General features: G+C 38.0%; 1 protein-coding gene across 2 annotated transcripts in view; it reads left to right on the top strand.

The window, feature by feature from the left end:
* Positions 1-25098, top strand: part of LOC112468996 (tyrosine-protein kinase Src64B) — a 48975-nt gene that overhangs the window by 10626 nt on the left and 13251 nt on the right. The gene's annotated exons all lie outside the window — the stretch shown is intronic.

Genomic DNA, 25098 nt, shown 5'->3' with positions numbered 1-25098 from the left:
GCACAAAGGAAAAAACCAAAAAATTACAAAATTTATATATTGCTCAAATTCGCCACAATTATAGGTACGCTTAATTTCTAAATATAATTAAGGTCCATTCCACAATAGCCGTATATAATAGTAGATGTAAAACGTGAGCATTGTAAGCAGTAAGCTATTGACTAATAAAATTTTAACAATTCAAGAATAATCGACTGTATTTGGTCAATTATTACTGCTTACGTTTTACCGCATACTCTTACAGCTATTGTAGAGCGGGCTTAAGATTTTCCGAAATTTATTATTTATCTTACTTTAAAAAAATGTATCTTCTATTTCATTTTCCGATACACGTTGTAGTGTGTCCCACCACGTGGGAGAAGAATATACGGCATATACGCATGCACGAGTACCAAAGAATAAAGAGAATTACCGAAAATTTAACTTGGAACTAAATCAAGATATTAATCAGAATAACTAATTTCTATCAATTTTCATACTTACTGTTTATCAGCAAGGCAGATTTAATTTTTTCGTATAAATTAAAAAAAATCACGAAAGAGATGAAATGTTGGAACACGTGATGGTTAGTGAGCGCACACCACTTTTGTGTAGGTCCAGATCTATATTATATTCTAGACTACCAACTTTCACAAAATACATACATAGATTTGGAAAGTGTTACGTCCGAACCCTAGGATTATTTGAAAACTAATATTAAGCCTTGTGTCCACGATCCTAGAAATCGCTCCGAGACAGAGAAAGAATTAACCAATCGCAATGGTCAATTGTCGAATTGTTGAAATGTGATTGGTCAATTTTTTCTCCGTCCAAGATCTCGGAGCGATTTCTAGTATCGTGGACACAAGGCTTTACGTCCGAACCCTTGGATTCAGGTAAATTACTGCAAAGCAAAGGAAAGACTGCCTAGAGAGTGGGGATATGGAAGGACGCAAACAGATAGGTACATATACCGTTTTCTACCGGGAGAACTAGGTACCCAGACAACATATAACACTAAAAGATGACGAAAACGATGTCTTTCTTAAGTTATCTTTTTGACACAGCTAAAAGATACGTGAAAGACATCCTTTATTCTTATTGAAAAAATTGTCATAAAAAAGATATCATTTCGTTATCTTTTTTATAATGTCTTTCAATACAAACAATAGATTCAATAAAAACATTTTTCCGGCTAATCAAAATTAGTTATTATTTTATATTATTATATTATATTTACATTAAACATCAAAATGTCGGTCAAAAAAGTAAAAACTGTTTTACTCAATTTTATTGTGTCGCAAGATAATCCGTAGACCGTTAATAAATCACTGGCTGCGTTTATCCTTAAGATTTCTCTGTCTTTCTCTTTCTCTAATATTTATCTCTAATTTCTCTTATCTACGCAGAAATGATTAATGACACATTTGTCGTTGCTCTGATTAAAATTCGAAAAATTATATTCGCATCGTTATACAGATTAAATTGATTGATTATTCTATTTGATAGCGTTCGTAATCAGGGTATTCGTAATCAGGATAATATGCGCTAATGGAATCTCAAATAGATACTGCAAAATGTGCACAATGTCACGGAATCATCTGTTGAATACGTAAGTAACAACTATTTCAGTCAACTTTCCTGAATTAAATATTTTTTTCGTTTACTTACGTGATCTTTTAGTTATGCTTAGCGAGAGAGTCGCGATTCTTGCGTGAAAAATGAAGTACGCGAGCGTAGATTGTCGCGCCAAGTTTTTCTTTTCTTTCGAATTTTTCTCGTCGTTTAAAATCGCGGAAAATCACGGTTTGTTGAATGGCACGACGTGCGGTATGCGGGATTAAGGTTTTTCTTGACGATTCTCCTTCACGAGTTCAGACTCCGTCAAAAGTCCGCAGTCGTTTCTACATTCCGGAAGACGGAGAGATTCGAGACCCCGCTTGGCCAGCCACTTTTATCGCTTCTGCTTGAATATAGGTGTTGTTCTTTACTTTTTTTCTTATGTTCCTTGTCGAGACGCGGTGACGCCAACGAGAGAATTCTCACGAGAAAATCTCACATAAGTACCACTGCCAGTGCTCTTCTTTCTCATAGAACAAAATTAGTTCTTATTGCACATCGGAGAATTCGGATGACGAAAGAGTAAGCCCTTTAAAAAATTTCGGCGGAAAGAGACGTGTGTGACGGAACAGCGTGTGTGCAGCGGTATCACTTGTTTAAAATCACAAAACTGTAGAAAACCAAACATGACGAAAATAGATTAATTATGATTAAAAGAATTTACTTAGGACTATAATTATTATGAATATAGTAATGCAATAAATTAATGTGTATAATTAATAGAGAAATTACTATGAAAATTAAGTAAATTAAGTAATTATGATATCAAGATAAGTATATCAATTTTTTAGTTAACCATTTATCTTCCGCAGTCTTATTTGATAATTTGTTCTTTCAAGAAGAGTAGAAATAATTGACGCGACACTTTTCCAGAAATATAACGAATTACCGTGATAGGAATGTTTTTGTTTTTAATATATATAGAGTAGCCAAATTTCAAGATACTTTTATTTTATATAGAAAAGATATTTTTGACCATTAAAAAGATTAAAGAAGATAGCTGTTGAGTCTTGTTTATTGATTTCAAAGCAGGGGCTTCGACGATGCGGGTATATAGTGTTTGAATATATTCGGGTATACACGTAAAAGCGTATACATATAGGGGAGTGCTTCGTCCTGGTCAATTCTGCAACTCTAGAAGTGGGGAATGATTCTATCTGGTTTGCCGGCGAACTCGTGGCGCCCGCGCCATGATATCTGTATACTATACGCGCTCGTCCGTCCCCTCGTTAATGATTCAGCGCTAATGCTAACACATTCGATCAGCTCCGACGTGGAAATCGTGCGCACAGTCACGTCAGGAGCACGACTAAACGCCGAGGCTTTTATTTCGCGATCAGCATGAATATTAACCCGGTAAACTGCAGGTAATTCCATTTTGTTCATTGTTTTAGTTGCTTTAAACAACTCAGTGACCTGAAACGGACGTCGTCACGCGATATGTTGTACCGATCTTAATCCCAAAACCTTTTTCAGTGATTAATGAACATAAATTTTGGTAATTTTATCATTTTCCGCATTTAGAGCTTTAAAAATTATTTAAATAATTGTAGTTATTAATAATAGTATAACCAGTATCATAAAGATAATTAATGATTTATTTTTCTTGGTCAGTCATATAAATACCGGCTTAGCTTTCGATTCTAGATAAAATATCTTATATAAATAATACACGTTTTAAAAATATATAAATTTAAAATACAATAAATACTTACGTTTCTTTTCAAAGGGCTAGTCTTGAGAGAGATTTTGTTACGTAAATTTACTTTACGTAACACACTTTTCTGCATTATAAAAGAATGATAGAAAGCGAAGATCTACAACGTTATCTGAAAAGGGTATCCCTCTGCGGATACCCTTCGCCTGCTCCCATCTTAAACGACGTTGAAAGCCTTGTGATCTTATTTCGGCTGTACAACTTCAAAGTAGTTAATGACCCAATTTGACGAATACTCCATGGCATTGTCGCGTAGTCCATTACTTTAAGAAACATAGTATTATTTTCTTTGTGTTTATATATACACGTTTTTTAAATATATATATTAACAACAGATATAACAAGGAAACGATAAAGATTATTTATTCGACTTATGTGTGACCATCTTTATTAATTATATAATTGTTACGACGTTTCGATGGATTTTGGTCCTAATTCTTAATTGATGTAAATTTTGATGTTAATATAAGCATTCTTTTTTAAAATCACTGCAAAGAATTTATTGCGAAAAATATCACTCCAGCCAGAGTTCGAACCCTCTTTATATATTTTTTTGTAATAAATTCTTTATTGTAATTTTAAAAAAGAATACTTATTAGTATCAAAAGTTACGCATCGATTTAGAAAGACCAAAACCCATAGTCGAAATGTCATGATGATTATAATTAATGGCCAGTTGAGTCGAATAAATAATCTTTATTGTTAATTATTTATTGGCGAAGTAAAAGTTTCTGTTTTGGTATAACAAGGAAAATTGTGAGTAACTAAATTTTCAAATTAATATACACAGAAGCGAGCATAAATCTCGATAACTGTTTCAATAGATTAAAAGGAAAATTAATTGCATTAATCTCGAACAGTCACGTGTGTCGGTGTGTACACAGCAAATGTATTCGTATTCCAAGAAATATATATCGTGATGACCTAGTTGCGCAGCACACAGACACACATACACACATAATCAAAGACGTCACTTCGCGTGGAATGGCTTTGTTTATCGAATTAGTTCGAACGTTACATAAGTTTAAGTATTAAGATAAATAATCTCTGCAACAATGTGCTTTTCCACCCGGCGACTAAACTAACTCTGCATCGTAACAGCACGATATTCATCTCGAGTCACATTTTGGAGAGAAGATTGCATCTTTTATTTCCAACATATTATAACACACGATATCAACTATTACGAAAGCGCGCGTGTATTAAATTCTACCTGTTAATTTCCCTCTACTATCATTTACGACTAGAATATGGCGGAAATTTAGTTCCGCCCTCGCACCTTGGTGCACCACGGGGAGACGCGCGGAGCCTATAGGCCGAGGTATCTCTCTTTCTCTGCTTCGGAAGAGCGGCCGGCGTTCTTCCGAAGTGAGAGCAGAGGCTGAAAGGTTATTGCGCTCTCCCGAGAGAAAGAGGGAACAGAAAAAGGAAATAAATGACGAGTCGGCTGTTCGCCGGCCGGCCCCGGCCGGCCGGCGGGCAGGCAGGCCGGGTGTCAGTCGCCGTGTGCGCGCAAATACGTTGCCGCCGTGTGTTCATTAAGTATATGCGGTAGAAAGCGTAGCGCTCGCGTATATGCACGCGTCCCCGGGTGAGTTAGGGGGCCCCCGGACTCTTGCCAGCCCTCCGCGCCCCCCTACCACCCCCGGTTCCCTTGCAGTCCCTCCTGGCAACGTCCGCGCGCCACCATCGGGGTGGTTGTACTATTGATTTTTTCGCCCTGTTCCGTTGAATTATCGAGAGTCTCTCTCTCTTTCTCTCTTTTATGTGAGCGATCTCGTCGTCGGCAATGTGCGACCCCATGACAAAGACGGCGAGGCGGCGCGGCGGCGCGACGCGGTAACGCGGCTGTTATACGGGATGATTCGCGGTTAACGCACGGGACGTTTGAGGGGCAGATTCTTTGTCGGAATCTGAGACGAGAATCCTTGTGAAAAAGTACTGGGACAATTGAAACTTTTTCAGTCACGAGTGAAATTGAGGGATTCCTCGCGATTTAAATAGAGATGTGATATGTGATTGATAACAGAAACTTGATCGGTTATTTACCTTCGAGATGACTTTATCTCAACAGAGATTTAGGATTTCAATTTCTAGTTAACGAGATGTCTAATGTTGGAAAGCTAAAGGGTTGTAGTGAACAGTATATAATGTCTCACGATGAAGATCTCTCTTAGAAGGATTATCGTCTCGGATTTAACCTTTATACATATATTCTCTCCCTCTCTCTCTCTTTTGGGTAAGGTAAACCTGTTGTGGCTCGCATTAAATTTCAATTTAGAACCTGCTTCTACAAAATTTACTTTATTTATTAAATTTGCTTCACCTTGAAACTCTATGTAATTAATTATATAAAAATAGTCGTATATAATGTGCTCATTAATATTTACGATCTCTTTTGACGTCCAAACGATCATTGGACTCGGAAAATAAGGAATCCATCCTGAATATTTATAATGATGACTGCGGGATCATCCTGTAAGCAAAATGCGACGCGTTGTCGGGTGTGTATCGGACACGCTCATCGCGGAGAGAATAAATCTGGCGAATGATTGGAATTATGAGGGGAGATATTGCCTCGTATATATATATATCTCACTCACTCACTCACTCTCGCCACTTATTCGTTGTTTCCCCGATTTTAGCCAGTAACGAGGCGCCTCCGCGAAATAATTGGACGCGAAATGATCACAGGCTCCGACGAAAGGGAGGGGGTGGAAACGCTATCAAATTGCTGTTGTTGCGCCCTCGGAGATTGATATCGTACATGATCTTGATTTCCTCGTATCAGTTTAAAGTATTAATTGCGCAGTTTTAATGAGTCCGCTCTTATTTTACATTCCCCTTTGTACATAAGAACAATTCGAACATACGATATAATTATCTCTTTGAGAGTTTTTAAATTGTACACGAAAAAATAAATACGCGCATCACGATCGAAATTAAAATTTCTTAAAGTACGTAAGTGTTTACGATTACATTAAGGTAAATGTACCAATGTCTGGACACATATTTTATAGTCTTTAAATAAATTATAACGCGAATTAAAATCAAAGAATGAAATATAAAAATATTTTTCTTGTATTACAATATAATATTTTTATCTTTGATTTTAATTTGTGTTATACTTATTTAACCCTTTGCAGAACATGTGTAATTTTGCTGCTTCCGTCGAACGGGTGGGTCTTTTAGGCCAGTTAAGATTTTCAAGCTATAATAAGTGACATAGAAAATCTGAAAAAATTCAAGTATACTTTTGAAGGCTTTAATGATCTATTTATACCGTTATATATGCTTGATTCTTGTTTAGATTTTTTTATGAGTCCGTAAAGTCTCCGAAAAATTTAAAACTGAAATATCAACCGGGTCTTTAAAGCCCCACTTGTTCAGCGAAGGGTTAAAAACTAAAATAATAAAGGTGTCCAGACAGGGTCTTAAGCGTCCCGGCATTGATACATTTTACCTTATTAGATTCATAAAGTATTTTCTTATCAAATAATTATATGTATATATATAGCGATAAAGAGAGATAAAGAATCGTGTAGTCGCATTTCGCTGTGGGCTTTCAATTCCAGAACACTCAATTCTTTCGTGCGAATATTCTTGATTATCGCACGTTAAGGCTTCGGAATTTGCGAACCTTCGGCGCTTGCACGCGACAATCGAGAGCGTAACGACAACGGCGCGTAAAAGTAGCGCCGGGACGAAGTTTAATCACGGCTGCGAACAAAGAGGTGCAGAACGATGGGACCACTTTCCCAACTGTTAATGACGTAGCATTGAAACACGCCGCGCAGTTTCCTATGCGGGCACGGTATTTGCGGTGCATTTTGGATTAAGAGTAGAATGACGGTTTGGTTGCATCGGCAGTTGAATGAAGTAAGCCGGGCATAAGCAATCCGCGCTGTCCCTTTTTGGATTATATAACTATATCTTTAATATGATCAGAAAAGGCGAATTTACTTAGCTCCGACTTGTTGGAGCGACGACTACGACGACTTTAACGGTATATATAACTTATGAGTCCGTGGTCCTCCGCTTTAGCAGAGATCTTTCTCATTCAAAGACTTCTTATTTATGATGAATGTATTTTTTCTTCCTGTTTTGAGCTGCGTTATTTCACAAACTATGCACTTACTCTTCCTTTGAACATCTCAAACATCATCCTGCAACTATTCCATGCTACACTACTTACAAAATAATTTTATAATATTATTATAATATATTATGGTTATAAAAAAAGTGTAAATATGGTGCAAATGTGAAGTTATACCTGAAGCGAGTTCATAAATTACCGATTTCTCTTGGCATCGAACGATACATTTATTGACCGAACGAATCGACTACGTAAGACGTATAGCACGTGAAATGTGTCTCTCATCTCCTTTCTCCCTCTCTCTTTTTTTTCTGTCGGATGAAAAATGCGTAAGCGGAACTGGAACGTTACTTGACAATGCGAAGGACTCATCGGTATTCAATGCGCTTGCTTAGGCGCTCTTCACGAGCTTAAGAAACTGGCCTTATGTGAACATCGCGTTCATCGAACCGTGTCGCGGTGACCTAGTATCGATGCTTAGACGTTAATACGAGGCGAAGTACATCTCACTTAAGAAAGGTCGCTGTCGCGATGTAGGAAAGTCTAAAGTTTTAACGAGGATAAAATTTGGAATGAAATTTATCTATTTTTACAAAAAACCTTTGTGTTTAATAATTAAAACATAATTAAAACATTAAAAAATAATTACAATTAAATCTAATAATCAGCAGTACGTTTATAAGCGAAAAATATACGTGGATTTGTACTTGCATTGAGTTTATTTACTTTAAGTAAAAGATGGAAAGAGAGAGAGAGAGAGAGAGAGAGAGAGAGAGAGAGAGAGAGATGAAAACGTCATAATTTTTATGAGTTTTTATTTCAAATACTATAAATATGAAAATACAATTTTTATTCCAATTGCCGGATTTTATAGTGTCAGGAATAAACGAAAAGATTTCTATGCGCATTTTCTATGGCGAAATCTGAACTTGTCAATATTACGCTCTTTTCAAGTATAACGTAAAAAATAATTTGAATTTCTAGATCAAACATTACGATAGAGTAAATAGATAATAATTCTTGGACGTCAGTGAACCAAAATTTTTTAAACAATTATTAAATACACAGATTTTTTTTCTATATTTTAGTATACAAACTTAAGTACAGTAATACTCATATTTAAGACTCGCGACTTGTACAAAAGTCGTTGAAAGATGCCCGAAATCAGAATCAAGGATCGATATCCGGTCTTGGATCGACGCACTTGAGCGTGAAAGAAGCAAGGGGGAAAGAACGGCTCAATTTTATCGGCCGCGTGGCCAATAATTTCTTCGTCAGCGAGGTGATTTCAGCGACAGACGCGAGTCAGCTGGCAATCTTTTATTCGTTCTTTATTCGACGATTCATGCTGCCTGCCCTTTTTCTTTCTCCACCTTCCCTCGAACAACTAGCCGTCTTGAAGAGAATATCTTTCCAAGCGAGATAATTTTTCCATGAAATAATTTTGCGTGACTCCTTGAATAACTGAATAATATCTCTCTCTTTCAACTTCTTCAGAAGATTATTTTTATATTGATATACTATTTAAAAAAGAAATAGAGAGCTAGAATAAAGCAATCTTCTTCTTTTGTAGTTGTTTGAATTAAATGTTGCTTGAGTTTGCGCGAGTAACAGTTAAATCTTAACGATAAGAGATGTATGGAATGTCTTCGACTTCATAAAATTTAACTTCATAAAGCTAAAGTTGAAACTTTACTTTTTATTTGTACGCGAAATTTGTACGGATAAATGAAATTGAAGATATTAATTTCAACGTAATAATATTTTTTCTCCTTTTTTTTCGTGTTGTTAGATGACTAATCAATAAGAGCAATTAACGTTACATAGTAATTAACACTAATGTAATTAACATTATAAGTAATTAGCATTAAAACGATGTAATTAGCATTATATGTATATACAATATATAATGTTAATTACATATTGTTAATGTTAATTTTATATATATATACACACATATATATCCAAAAGACTTTTTGAAAAAATCTAAAAAGAAATAAATAGAGTCTGAGAAACTTCATTACTAATTGTATCCCGACTTCTTCTATAACTCAGGGATTAAATCGCGCTGAAATTGCACTGAGTAAATTACGAAATTGTAGGTCAGACGTCAATTGGATTCCATATGGGTAATCAGAGCTAATGATAAGATGTATATTACGCATACGGAAGACACGCATCAAACTCGTATAGACCCCACAGAAAGTGAAATGTGAATCTTATCCGATGGAAGACATTATAAAGATAGAAAGGAGGGCTTATAGTTTTTTTTATAGTTGTCTAAATAAATAGACGAGATAAACGCGGATAAAAAAATGTCGGCATGATAGCGTGTTAATTACGTGATTTTCAATGAAGTAAATGTTTTTGGATTATATCGTCGCCGGAGACTGCGCGGGTATTATTCAGGTGGGAAGCATTACCCGGGGGATCTTTTTGTATCCCCTGTGCGCGGATGAGAGGACAAAGAACGAGAATTCGGTCGAGATGCGGCCCAGGTCGCGGGGGTACGCGGGACGGGGAATAAATAAAACATGGCAAACACTTCAAAAGAACGCGCGCTGTAAGTCATTGGCCCCGAATGACGTTGAGAGAGCGCGGATGACACGAGATATACTTCGCGAGTATCAAAAGCGTATATAAGTGAGGGAGGACAAGTGGCGTATGAGAAATATCGATCAGCTTTTTCTCCCTTGGTAATTTGGGAAACTTTTCATATTAATACATTTATGTGAATCTGGCACCTGACTTTGGAAAAATTAATTTTTTGATACGGATAATCATTACGGAGATATCGTTAATACTCCATCAAAGGAATCGCTACTTCATGTTTTATAACATGGTCGTAGGTATAACAGATTATGTGTTTCACCTTCAAAATCCTTACTTTCAAGTCGATGTCTTATTCCTCATATATTGGAAGATGTAATTTAATAGAAACTAAAATCGAAAAAGATACAATTTAAATGAAAAAAAATTTCTTTTTGTTTCATAGTATTTTAAATATAAGGACGTAATAATATGCATCTAATATCTTTTTGTTTTAATTCACTTTCATATTCAGTTAACGTTTTTTCTTATAAATTGTGGATACACAAAATTTAAAGTATACGTAATATGAGTCAACTTTTTGGCAAAAAATACAATGAGATAAGAATAACGACGGGCTGCTTTGGATTTATTGACTAATATCATGTCTCTCTATAGTTTATAATAAAATATATATGACAAGTCGCATTTCAAACAAAGGAAATATATAAATAGCATGGATATATATTCTACGATATATCTATTTTCGAAGTATTTTCAACGTCTCACACGTATATCACGTCCGAAATAAACAGCTCAAGACGTCGTTGTAGACGATCCACCTTCCCTTGTGATTTTCCATTTCGGATCTCTGAGACATCGCTACTCGACTTTAACTTCACCCAGTCGCGTCCCATTTCGTCACCCATCCATTGCGGGGTTAACAGCCCTTAAATCGGCGTTGGCCGCGATTTCTTCAAACGAATCGTGTCGCGGTAATTGCTGCACTATACATTCACGTAAGGAACCTTAAAAGTAAGTAACCTTAAAAAAAAAGAAAAAAATATCGTGTTTTTAAATATACTCGTACTTTTTAAATAATTTGTTTGCGTGTCAAAATAGTAGACATAAAATATCCATGTTATTGAGAATATTTGACAAATTGTGACATGTTATTGAGAATATTTGACAATTGTTGTAAAATGTACAAATAAATGTTATTTACTTGTACGGCATATCCTCTATCATATTTTCTTGATTTAACCAGACTGACTTTAAAGCAAAAAAAGCTTTTGGGTAAACTCAGGTAAGATGGCCATACAGGAAAGATGGCCAACTCATGTCCATTCGATGTTTCAGGCCAGCTAGATTGAAAGAACATAGGTGGGCCATCTTTCCTCTATCTATGGCTATCTTACCCGAGTTTACCCTATAGGCTTTAAGGCATGCAGTTTAAGGGTTAATATGCATGCTCGCGTGCGCATGAAAGGCATACAATCGCACAACTGGTAATACTGACCCATCAGGGGCACATCTGCGCGCCACGTGGTGAGAGCTGTTGTTTGGTCCCCTCGTTCCCCGTTGATTAGAGAAATGGATGTCAGGCAGCACGTGGTTAACGACGGCCGAAAGATGATCTCTCGGCACCGTCGTCCACGTTCCCTCGTCCGATTTCTACCCTTTGCCGTCACTTTCGATGGTTCATGCACGCAATTTATTCGACGATAAGATGTGCCTGAGATTGACATATAACATTCACTGGTTTGCATCAATCGCGTTCATCTCATGCCTTTACCGAATTTTTCATAATTTTTTTATTGCATTAATAATTTTTTTTTTTCAAAATTAAATAGGAATTGCTGAAAGTAATGAATACTGATGAATACTAAATTTATTCGTATGGAATTTTTTTTCTTTTGATAGGAACTTTCGTAAGATGTTGTTGCTAGAGCGTTTCAGATATCAGAAGCGTATCAGTATCTTAATTAAAATTTTTTATGATATATTTAATTCTTAATAATATATTTATCTTAATCTTTAAAACTTTAACAAAATACCATAAAAAAATCTCGTTAATTTATCTTACGAAAAATAGCGCGATTGATAGATTCTTACATTCTTGCTTATTAGAACTATCGGTCTTTAAAGCAATCTACTATATATGTTTGCCGATAAATGTGCTGGTATCCAAGATAATAGTTTACACTTTACCACATAATCAGATCTTTTCCCTTCGTAAAGAGTGTCCCTTCGTTGAGTTGTTCTCGCAGGAGATACATGTTCATCGAAGCAGGATGCACACGGGATTTTGTCGGGACACGAGACGCAGCAACGTATTATCTAATCTTGGCGCAAACCGCAGCTGCGATCACTTAAAAATATATACCGACCGCCGATCCTCTCTTCTTCCTTTTCCTGCGTTGCCCCATGCATTCTCGACTATGCAACAACGCTCCCTTTTGCGATAATAAAAATTATCTCTCGCGTTGTTTTCTTCATAGTTTTACGTCACGCATTCTTGTCCTTCCGCTCTCTTATACGAAGAGTGCTCGGTGTGATTCTTTCTCGCGTATAATCATCTTCCAAGCATCATTTCGCTTGTCTTCAAGAGGGAGTATTATCTCCCGCCACGTATTTTTTTTACGCATTTAATTGCATGTCAAATAGAACAAAATGCAGTTTTCAAGCATGGGAGGACTAATCAGAATTCATATAGTACCCACAAAGTTAAATTGCGCTAGTCGACTCTGAATGCAGAATGCCCTTCTGATACATATTACAATTCGCATATATGTACATATATACATACATATGCATACATTACAAAATGTAAGCCATTGCAAATAACTGAAATTTATCACAAACAACTCTCATAAATATGCCTCCACCACACGCTATCTTAAGTATATATGTTCTTTTGATTATTTAATGCAATATTGCGTTTCACAATGCATATACTCGCGATGGCAACGAGATAAAATTGAAATCTTGCTCGCGATGCATCCCGTAACTGTGAAATCTCCATGGCGGCATCGATCGATCGGCCGTGCCGCGACTTGCAATCGAGCAATTTGTTCGTTTATCCGATATACCGCGCGCACGTTCAATATATATCTTTGAGCTTCTGGAGCACGAACGTTTATCCAGTGCTACGCGATACCGAAAATCGCCTCTTTCATCGATTACATCGACAGATGACTGTATGATCTGTTCATGAGTCTCGCTTATAAGTATGTTTATCATTGATATGTAAAATATCACGTTTGTATAATATACCGCAACAAAATTATAATCGATGATAAATAAAATGTAAGAGCTAAATGCAAATAGAAATAGATAAAACTAAAGTTGAAAGTGACAAGCCATGACCGAAAACCATGAATATAGGAACATCTGTTCCATCATATATATTATTTAAATTATATATTTTATAGTATAAGATATGCTTCATATAAAATGTTCATTTTCATGTTGTAAATTAAATTAAAGAGAAAGTACACACATTATGTGTTTTTCTTTATTAAAGATATTATTTTAATATCTCTGATCTACAATTTAGATATTATATATAACTGTTATCCGATTTTTCTTCTATGCAACGCAAGACATAACAAGAAAACGAGTAACTGAAACCCGAAATATAGAAATTGTGTGTACTTCCAGTTTTAAATGTTCAGCAAGAATACGATACTCGATCTATAAATGGTTTCAAATTAAGTAATTAATAATATGCTATCACAATAATTACTGAGAATTAAGACGCACGGTCGCTTTCGGCTCGGGAATGCGCCACGGAAATAGCAATCCTGTCCAAATGGTCTCCCGCGAGAGTCTACGCTCTCCTTTGGCCGTCGTCCCCTTTTGTTTCTTCTTTTTCATTACGGAATCGGCGCGGCGCGGCACTCGTTCGCGCTCGCGCTCCATCTCACCCCGTTCGACCGCGAGCGCCGTGAAGCGCGCGGGTATCGATCGATTTCCGTTCCGCGCAAGAGGGAGGTAAATTTTCGCACGGCAACCACGAGATATATCCGGAAATAGGCCCGCGACATTAATAGACACCGGCATCGGCACCGGCACACACGGTAACCACCCTTTACGTTTCTGTCGCTCTCTCTCCTCTCTCTCTCTCTCTCTCTCTCGGCCGAAGCGGAGCGATTTTCCAGGGCCGTAACTCCGGATCGTCGTCTCTCGTGCGGCAACGAGGAAGCTCCGCTCGTTTGTACGCTCACTCGCGGTTATGAACACGCGGATCTATCGACACATCTGTTGAAGCTCTCGCGGTGCCTTTGCCCTGCTAAAGTATGCGCCGCTTCAACTTCCTGTCGAACTATCGGTAAACAAGCGCGAACGACCCATCGCGTCTCGGTGCGCCCTTCTGCTGATTAATGTAATATTAAAACATCTCAAACGAGATATACCATCAGATGAAGCCTTTTTACTCTAACGCGAATGTTCCATACTTTATGTAGTAACATTAAAGACGATATATAATATATATCTGATAATATTGAATTTATATATGTAGTGCAAAAATGTATAAATTTCTTTCATATTAAAAACTTGTATTATTTTGAATACTGGCACAGCTGTTTTAAAATATTCCTATACATTTTATTATATTTTTTATATTTCATATATGGTATCTTTTTATACTTTTTTATATTTTTATTTTTATATGCGTCTAATTTTTGAATTTAAATAGGATTATTAAAATATATGCATTGTAGAGTAAATTATTCATTATACACCGGTATAACAACGGTTGCAGCGACCGTACAGAAATCAATATGTTATTTCACTATTCCGTTGAAGGCATATTTCTATATTCGTTTCGCGAACATACCTTGAAATTTTGCGTAACAATTTCTCTTTCTAATTACATTTGAATTTGCTTCATGTTTATATATGATATAGCAGACATTCATTTGCTTTGAAGTCACTTCCTAGTACAAAATGAAGCTGTCCCAGAAAATGCTGTTAATTGTCTGCAGAATTACAGCTATGCTCATTCCGCCGAATTTGTCGTGTAATTTTAATGCTGCCGAGGCACGATACACGGCGGAGACCTCGCAGCGACAATTCCGTATACGCGTTACGTCGCGATGTCTGAAGTTAATATTAATTTTGCGCGCACGGAGTAGATAAATTATACTCCATCTTTAATACGAGGGTACTAATTGAGAAGTCTGCTTGCGTATTGCTCGGTGTTAAATCAACGTATATACCTACGGTATCGCGCGATGTAACATATACACAGCAACCATATTGTAACTATCGATCGCGTTCTCTTGTGTGCGCGGCACACTCCCTATCGAAAATCACAGCTGCTAATGCGACCAAGAATACAATATCGGGGAACGTAATTACACTGAAACGCGCGTACACAACTCGTTTTGGTGGGCCCAGTTTCGGTGAATTTTCGTGATTGAGTTTCGCGGTTTAACAACGTACACTCTTGACGCGTTCAGCCCTCTGTTGTTGCCAATGTTTATCGATAGTGATTAGATCCTTCGCTTTCTCAATAGAGCCCTGCATTTTTAATCAAATTTTCCGCGCCCGATTAAATATGCTTGTTAGTAATATCCTGAATAATTAACATTAATTAATAATATGTGTATTATACTTATTATATGGATTAGCAATTAATAATATATTAATTTACGGTTATTAGCACCTCTTAAAGTTTTAAATTTCTACATCTTATATGCAAAGTTTCCGACTCTCTTTCTATAAGTTTTAATTTTCGGTATACTTATTAATCCTTGCTTGTAGTCTTAAACATGTTTAACCGCTACGTGTCAGACGTACTTAACTTGAGAATGGTCAGACTGTGGGTGTAATTTACGTCCAAACCGGCGCGGCAACATACCAGAGGCAATTTCATGCTTCATCGGAATTATCAATAAATTTCCGCATTCAGGTAATTTAGAAAATCGATTTTCCATATATATTGAGACAACGTGCATACGCCTTCCCGATATTACAAAAACGTGCAATATATTACGTACATACTGAGTGTGTCACGGCAGTCACCGCTTTTATTTTATTTCAAAAATATTTTAAAAATTTCGAAAATATTTTTTTCGGATACATTTTTTAAAAATTTGTCAATTTTACATAATATGTCATCTTACAAACATGTCAATTCCACATTATGATAAATCTCAAACGAAAATTATACATAAACCTGAGAAAGCTTATTTTTAGAGCAGGTTATTCTCGCTCTCTCTCTCTCTCTCTCTCTCTCTCTCTCTCTCTCATACATAAAATATAATAATAGCTTTCTAAAATATAAAGTTTCAAATAAAGTTCCTTCAGATACACTTCACTGAACAAGTAATACACAATCTTTTCCTTGGAGAGTAATCTCTCACAAACATAATTAATAGACCTATTCTTGAAATACGAGATCTTGTTGTTCTGCTTTGGTATTACGAAGCGTATAGTCCCATAGAAAGGTCTCTCGCAGCTCGTTAGCCGTTACCTGCATTGCATCACAACCGCGGGACGATCCGACGCGAATGAACGATAGCGACACAAGCATTATGCATCTGTCAGTGAGGAATAAAGCCTGGATTTTTTTGCGTCAAACTGGAGTTAATCGGAATTCTCAAGCTAGACTAGAGAATCTACGGCGACGAGAGAGAGGACGCGAGCAGACGTATATATTTGTGCCCACGCCGAAAGTCAAATAGACTCGCCTGAAAAAGAAAGCGAGGCCGAGACGAATTTCTCAAAGGCCACGTTGGTAGTACTATCAATAGTTCGGTCGTCTCGGCTCGAAGTGCCTGCCTTACTCATGAGTCTTTCACACGGCGTCGGCGTCGTCAAGAGGGTCAAACACAAATGACGATCGCGTGAACCTAAGAGTGAGAATGAAAAATACATTAGGATATTCGGAAATCGTCAATACGAGATTTACAATGTCCTTTAATTAATCTGACGTGGACTTTCTTTTCAACGAAAGCGATTGAGTATCGCGAACTTGTAATTTTTTATGTCAACTCTTGGAGAACTAATTTATCTTCATATTTTACGATAAAATCTTCGCGTATAAGATTCGACGATTTATCAAAAAACTTTCTATTTTCTAGTAAGATTTTTTTTATTTAATAATATCGACATAGGAAACCTTTTATTCTTTTTCTTATAAGTAAGCTGGTAAGGTGGATATATCAAAAAGATATTATATATATTCTGTATTATTTATATAGCATTATCATGTAAATCTATCGTATTGGAAGATAAGAAAAACACTACAATACATCCCACTCTAAAGAGTTTAAATCTCAGTAACTAAACTTCAAATTAAAAGTCTGGTAAACTTTGTCAAGCCTATTAAAAGTTTACTTACAATTGAACGTGGAATGAGATTTTATTCTGCATTTTCACTCTTCAAGCTTAATTTGCGAGAAATTATTTTAACAGCGCATTTATAAAAAGCTATTGACGTCTAAAACTCGAAACATTTCCCGTTTAAAACTGAGATTGAACATCGTATTTATAATTCGGGGATACACGCCTGCCCGACTTCTTTCGTAAATCGTAAATTATTCAGTCCGGACGAGACCCTTATTCTCTCGGGGAAGAAAGGTAGACGCTTGCATTCTCGTTGAGATACCGATTGCATAATTTTCGTCAATTTATCTTAACAAGAGCCGTCTTATCTTGACGGCGAGTGGATTGTGCTGCAGTTTTCACGTCCGCCGGGAAGTCTCCTCAAGCTCGACCTAACAACAGCTTCGGGATATCGAGCGACGAGCGTGGTAAGCTAGTCGCGCCAGGGGGGAGAACAGGGCGCCGACCTTTAAAATGCGGTGCGTCCAAGTGCTCTAGAAACCTGAAAGTCGCTGATTTGATCCACGACGGGCCGGCGCGGCGCGGCGTCAGGACGAACGCGCTATATGCCGCTGTAGTCGGGAAATTACGATGGCCATTTTGTTTCGGAAACGACGCGTAATGCCGCGTATATAAAACGGCGAAAAACGCCAGCTGTATATAACATACTGTATATAACGCTATTACGACGTGGCGGCAATAATTCAAGGGAGGTAAAGTGCGCGAGAATTCGGTGACTTCGAATGAAAGAAAATATTTACTTCAAACTTAAAATAATATCGAGGACACTTGAGAAAGAGCTGCGACTGCTAGTAATATATAATGCACCGGAGATGTAAGATATAAATAATATACAACTGGAGCACGTGCAGTTACGAAATACAACGTAAGAGCCGGAGAAATGTTTAATGGGAATTCAACGAGTTTGTTTGGGAGAAGAAACTTGTTTCAAATTTGATATAATTCTAAGAATCGTCGAGAGGGGGGGAGAAGAGAAAGAGGAGGGAGGATACTGCAATCACTAGTAATATGCATATTTTTCAAGATGATGCTGATTACAACTGATAAAATTAAACTCAAGATAATAATACTGCATTACAAGTAATAAAATTAATCCAAATACAACGGAGATATTAATATATGCAAAGTAATAATAAAATACAAAATATATAATAATAATAATGATAGGCAATAACGGTAAATAATTGGGGCAAATAACCGCAGCTGTCGAGCCGTCATAAATTATAAAAACGCAGTAAGCAATTATGAGGTAATTATCTCATTATCTAATCAATAATTATTTCGCACGGGAGTATGCAAAGTAGATTCAGTGGTTAAAAAGAAATCCGATTATTTATTCCATAATTTCGAAAGTAGGGTGTCATTAGGTTTTCTTTAGTCGCCGGCACAACAGAGTGTCAATCGATAGCTGGAAGCGCGTTATGTGAATAAATAATCCCGTTTCGGAAGTGAATCGCGGAACGGAATGGAGCGAAAAGCCCACGCTAGACCCTGAAAAGAAAAAATTAAACCAGCGTCCTTGATGACGATCAAATTCTCGCATGAGCTATCATTAAAAACCACCGCCGTCGTCGCGCACCGTCCCATCTCGTCGTCTTCTTCCCTCGCCGGCTTATTTCTGGACGGAGTTTCCGGGCGAACCGGCGAGAGCGCATCGATCGATCCCTCCCTCGACGTGAGTTTTCTCTGCGCCCTCGCGCCCGCGTATACGTATATTCGTCCTTACGATATATTCCCCCGGCGATGCATATGGAAAATCCGATCCGACGGGCGGAAACGCGAAAAACGTGTAAGCAACCGTCGCGTCGCGTCGCGTCGGGACGGGAGGCGCGCGAGATGCATTCTTGCGCGCATGAGAACGTTCCGCTCGGCGTCAACGTGTGGGCACGCAGCACGTTGGGAAAACGGGGGCTGCATTATGCGACTATGTCGCACGTGCGGTGCCGCATTGAAAAACTCGCGACGCGAAGCGTTACGACGCGGAACGTAGATATCGGGTCGACTGCTCGCCAATTGCGTGCCGCGTGCTCTTTTATTAAGGTGCAAACGCGCGGGTCAATTTTATTACGTACGGCGCGGGCGTCACGAAAAGTATATCGTCGAAAAACGTGCTGCACACATAATTTGCACGTGCCAGGGAATTTAACGCTATCGTTTTGTTCGCACCTTATTCTATCTCGTCTAGACAGTTATTTGAATAAATATCTAAAGAAGTTAATAAAAGCGTATAGAGGTTTCTCTCTTTTTTATATTCTATCGAGTGACAAATGGTTTTTGTACAAAAGTCGAATAAAAGTTTTTATTGATAACGTGTAATATTATAATTACGATTTCTTTTAATCTTACTTATTTGTATTCCCTTCTATGGTGCCGACAATCCCCTTCCGTAAAGTCTTTTCCTCGAGCTTTTTTCCGACTGTACGAGGGCATCAAAGCTTTGTCGGCGCGTTGGCCGGAAGACCGAGCAGATTCGAAGCATTAGCACGGCCCGATGGAAGAGAGAGAGACGTCTACCCCACGTTGTAGATCTCGCGCCACCCCCGCGTCGTTGAAATTGCCCCACGTGCCCTTTTGAGCCTTTTACGTAGTTAGAAACTACGAAGCCTTATGCAAAATGTTTTCGGTGACACAATAGCAATTTTATCAGTATTATAATTACATTTTAATTCATATTTTAATTAATAGATTATATTTTTATTAACGTTAAATTAACGTTGAATTTTTCTTTCGCTTCTAAAAAAGCAAAAAGACTGACAATGAGTTAAATAGATATATTTTCAATTATAATTTTAATTTTAATTACTCAATCAACTATTTTCGTAAAAATTGCCCTCTTTTAATGATAATTTTCCATGTAGGTGAAGAAAGCGTGCTTAAAAAATCCTTCACTTCATTTCTACTTCGTATCTATACGTTTTTCTTCTTATCGTTACGCGCTAATTCCGTCCTTGCTCGAGGCTTTCCTTTCGTCCTCGATCGTACTCCCCCTTTTTATCTGCATCCTTTCCCCCCCCCCCCCCCACGTATCTCATTGCTCGCTGTCGCGAAGTTAATCGCGACACTCGGAGTCTGGGTAAAGGGATCGATTTAACGCGTCTGCACGGGCGCACCGTCGCGTCACATGCGTGTGCCGCGACGCAATGCAAAGTGCCGTGTCGACACCTTCTCGACATTGGCCGCGTTTGCACGCCTGCCCGCTTATGCCCGCGCGTATATAAGATTTTGCCGCGATTAGATCTGGGGCCGTCGATACCGGGCGGTATGTGAAAGTCCCATTCTTAAGCATTCGACCGCAATGGCGGGATAATACGGCTTATCGACCGTGGAGACCTTTAAATTATTAATGATTATTCGAACCGATTCGTGCGCGCCCGATTTGCGCGGGTAATCTGGAATGGCAGTCTGTCGATTATCGAGAATTTCTAAACGACGAAACTATTATGAATTCCTATTTGAATAGTAAAACAGTTACGCGCGCGGATTGTGCAATCTGAACAAGAGGAATATACATATGTGGAAAATTACAAGAATTTATATATAATGTTATAAAATGTTTTGTGAGGATATAGCGTTATATCTTTGTAAAATTTGAAGGTGTATTGTTAGAATAAAATATAGAAGTTAATTCTAACAGTTTTTTATTTGTAAATCATTAAAATTCAATGCAGCATTATTGGTCATTCAAAACTGGAAATAATATTTAACAAAGTTTTGTTTTAACTTTAATTACATTTAAAACATCAAATACGTAAGGTAAATATACCAATGTCTGGACACGTACCTATGTCTGGGCAGTTTTATCATTTTAGTCCTTAAATAAGTTATAACGCGAATTAAAATCAAAGAGAATCGAAGATAAAAATATTTTTCTTGTATTATATTTTTGTCTTTCATTTTAATTCGCGTTATACTTATTTAAAAACTAAAATGATAAAGGTGTCCAGACATAAATCTTAAGTGTCCGGACATTGGTACATTTATAATATAACTTAAATAATTAACAATTTTTCTAATTCTTTTCTTGTGCGGAAAAATTCACTCGAGATTTTACGCGACACGCGACATTCTGTGATCGCTTTCTGCCAATTAATCAAATCACCTTAGATGACTCTCAATTATCGTTTTGCTTCATTAAAAAATTTAGGTAATTTTGTCTTCATACACCTATAACTTTCCAAGGAATCTAAGACGGTATGAAGGCGGCTATACTTGTTAGATTCTGGGACACTCTGTATTACACGGTAATTTGCGGGCAATTCATTGGTTTTATGATTAACCACGTAAAGTGTAACGACGCGCCGGTGATGATAGCCCAGTGATGATAGTAACAAACTTCGTAGATTTTAGTGTCTGCGGGAGAGCAAAATTTCGGAGTATTCCGGCTTCTGTATATATATACTATGTAGAACTATCGGTCGCCGGTAGTAGATCGTAACGCCGCAATATAATGGCTTCTTCTCACATCTATATGCCTGAACGTGCGGCAAGCCATGCGGTATACTCTCTGAATCCTTAATATCCCTTTAGAAGGCTGGCCATCCAGTCGTTTATAATTCTCTCGGAATATGCGCTCCTAGAAACGCTGCGAGTCTCATACGTCAAACGCCACGAGCCCCTCAGTTATTCAACACAAAGCAGAAGAAGTTTGTAGCAGTTTATGATAAATGATTTCGATGAAATGCGCCAGCAAATATTTTTTCAACGTGTAAACATTTTAATAATAGGAAAAATATTAAGAAGTATTGAAAAAATTAGAATAAATAATTTTGTAAATAGCGCGTATAATATGGCTCATTGTCAGTAATATAAAACTTACAATTAGACAACTATTTTATCATACTATTTTGAAAGAAATTAAAAAAATATCTATGTGTGTGTGTGTATGTGTATTCGAGATATCTTTAAATTATCTTCAACAAAAATAATTAAAATATGTCTTACGCAGACAACTCAAATTACTGTGAAGAAACTTAATATCTGTTAATATATTAATTTTCTTCACAGTATTTTGAGTTTCTTTAATTTATAAACTAAGCTTATTATATAGGGATATAATGTAAAACTGGATGTTTTGTCTTTTAATTTACTTTTCGCGCATAAAGCGTATAAAGTTTAAATTAACTTTGAAGATTTACGATTAAATACCGCTGTCGGATTAAAAGCGTTAAAAAGAGATTTAGTTTCGGCTTCGGATTCCGCGCGGATCCTTTCCGGACACGATTGTTTCTCAGATTTTCCGCTTTTCTCCGACTTTTCCACGTGTCTGCGCGGAAGGTAAAGCCAAAGGGAGAGTCTGGTTTCACAGAGGAAGAGTATACGTTCGCGAAACACGTCGGGCGCGGTGCGCGCGGTGATGGCAAGCAGGCAGGTAAGCAAGCTGGCTGGCAAGGATATAAAACGAATGGAGGCGAAGTCGATCCCATTTAACTGCCGGACGAGGCCTTGGAGTATCTCAAAACGCGTTCTACGGCTTTCCCCGTGCTTATATCGAGCGAGAATAAGGAGAAAAATGAAATCGAATAGTCCGGCGCGGCGTGTGCGCAAAAGAGAGAACTAAGGCGATTTGCCGCTCCAACAGACTCAGATACGTAATTCGCGAGAAGCGAGGAGGCAAAACGGAACGAACAGTATTTTATATAAGACCATCCCAGGACTATCGTATCCATTTTTTTTGTTACCGATACCTTAATCTAGGGAGGGATGGCGCCCTAGGGTCTCGTAATACGCGAGCTTTCCCGTTCCACTTGGCGTCGCTTGTTATTTGTACAAGATATTTAATTAAACGAAATCCTCTAAAATAATCCCCTCGATCGAGAGAAAAATTCCTTTTCCCTGCGATATAAATAATAATTATACGCGTTAAGATACATTATAATAATCCTATCTCGACAAGAAAACATTGACGTACACAACACTTTATATAGAAATTATTAAAACATCGTCTTCAGCGACTTGAACGGGGATAAAACCCGTAGAGATTACTGAAGATTACTGAAGCAAGAAGAGAAATAAGCAAGGAAATAAGTGTCGATCTTAACGGCGACTTTATCGACGATATTATATCGTGTATCTTCAACTTCGGTTTACGTTACAAAAAGGCACTCGACATTTGAGAATCGGAAATTACTTTTACCTGCACTTTTACCTGACTTTTTACAACTCATATCCTCCGGGCATTCTATTTTTCATGTGTCGCATTGTGGGTCAGTAACCGAGGAGATGGACAAGGAGTATGCGCGATGAGGCCTTTACACAGATACACGAGGAGGCCCCTACGGCATGGCGCTCGCGCGCGGCCTCACTTACGCCGAGCACTCTCCCAGATCGGTGCCATCTAACGACGTCTATTCTTCGACCCCCGAGAAGTGGTATATACGTCGTGCACCCGTGACTCACGGGGTTTACGTGACTCATTGTCAGTCATGGCTCCTGGCGGTCGGACCTCCTCCTCCTCCTCCTCCTTCTCCTCCTCGTCTAAGTCCTCGCGCGCGGGAACGACGGAACGACCGTGAAACAGCCACGTATCGGGGCCCCCATGCTGCCTAGGGCCCCGCGGAAACCGTACGCGATTAAATTCCCTCTTTCACTCTCTTTCTTTCCCTCCCTTGCCCGCGACATTAATTCACGGTGGGAATTTTTCCTGGCGTGTATACTCGTTAAATTCCCTGAAAGCACCTGTCATCCCCCATTGTCCGCGAGCTCGACTAAAAATGCAGCCGACTGCAGTGGGATATTATTTTTTGTTATTGGTGTGTTATTACGTGTACGTGTGCATGCTTTTGCGTAAGTGTGTATACGTGTATATGTCGGAAATGATAAAGGTACATTTCCTCTAGTTAGCTGCGCGCCGATGTGGAACCGCGAAGCGAAAGTTTAAGTCTTATTATTGCTTTTGACACTTACCTCTTGTCTGTTTGACATAATTCTGAGAGACCATTGCCATCAACTACGCGTCCGTATACAAAGTAACGTCGAACGAAAGACGATGGTTACATGTCTGCAAGGATTATTATAAACCTTCTGCATTACCGTTCTTTAGCGTGGAATCGACTTCTATAACATTTTATTTTGGTATACATATTAATTACAATTATAATTATTAAGTATAATTATTAATTATCATGATATTGCCCTAAGCGCTGTCAACTTGAATTTCCGACTAAAACCTCTCAAGTGAACTTATCTGTTAAGTAGCGCGTCAGGATCTATATAATATATTATTGTTAGAGGATTTAGCAAGAAGCAAGTGTCCTCTCTCTTTCTCTCTCTCTCTCTCTCTTTCTTTCTCTCTCTCTCTCTTTCCCTCGGTTCGAAGGATTGGTGCGAAAACAGGATCTAACGGCGTGCATTTTGCCGCACAACAAAACCTCATCCTCGTTTGCGTCACGGCACGCCAGCCTGATGAATGTTTTATGATTTACACGCTTGGCGAAATCACGGGCTTCTCGAGAAGGAGAGTTGATAGTGCGAAGGATTAAAACGTGAAGGCAGGGACGTCCTCTCGGCTCCGCAACACCGGAACACGGCGCGCATTGTCGCGCGACGAGACTCTTTGCCTGTGTTGCCTCTAAGCAACGAGAAAAAGTAGACAATAACGCATTTCCGTTTTGCTTCGTGATCGAGGAACATTGGCTCGGGCGAAAGAGAGACGAGTTCTTATAATTCGCAACCAGCTTTTCCGCTCCTATAGTCACGAAGGATTTTTTTTCACGGAAATCCGCTAATTACACTGCTCAACGAAGTTCAACTTATTTAAACCTTCTGATTTAAAAAGTACACGGAGAGAATTTTTCGTTAT

The sequence above is a fragment of the Temnothorax curvispinosus genome, unplaced genomic scaffold, assembly GCF_003070985.1.
Source record: "Temnothorax curvispinosus isolate PA1 unplaced genomic scaffold, ASM307098v1 QBEX01002370.1, whole genome shotgun sequence".
Lineage (NCBI taxonomy): Eukaryota > Metazoa > Arthropoda > Insecta > Hymenoptera > Formicidae > Temnothorax > Temnothorax curvispinosus.
The sequence above is the reverse complement of the archived record's forward strand: the minus strand, read 5'-3'. Positions and strand labels throughout refer to the sequence as shown.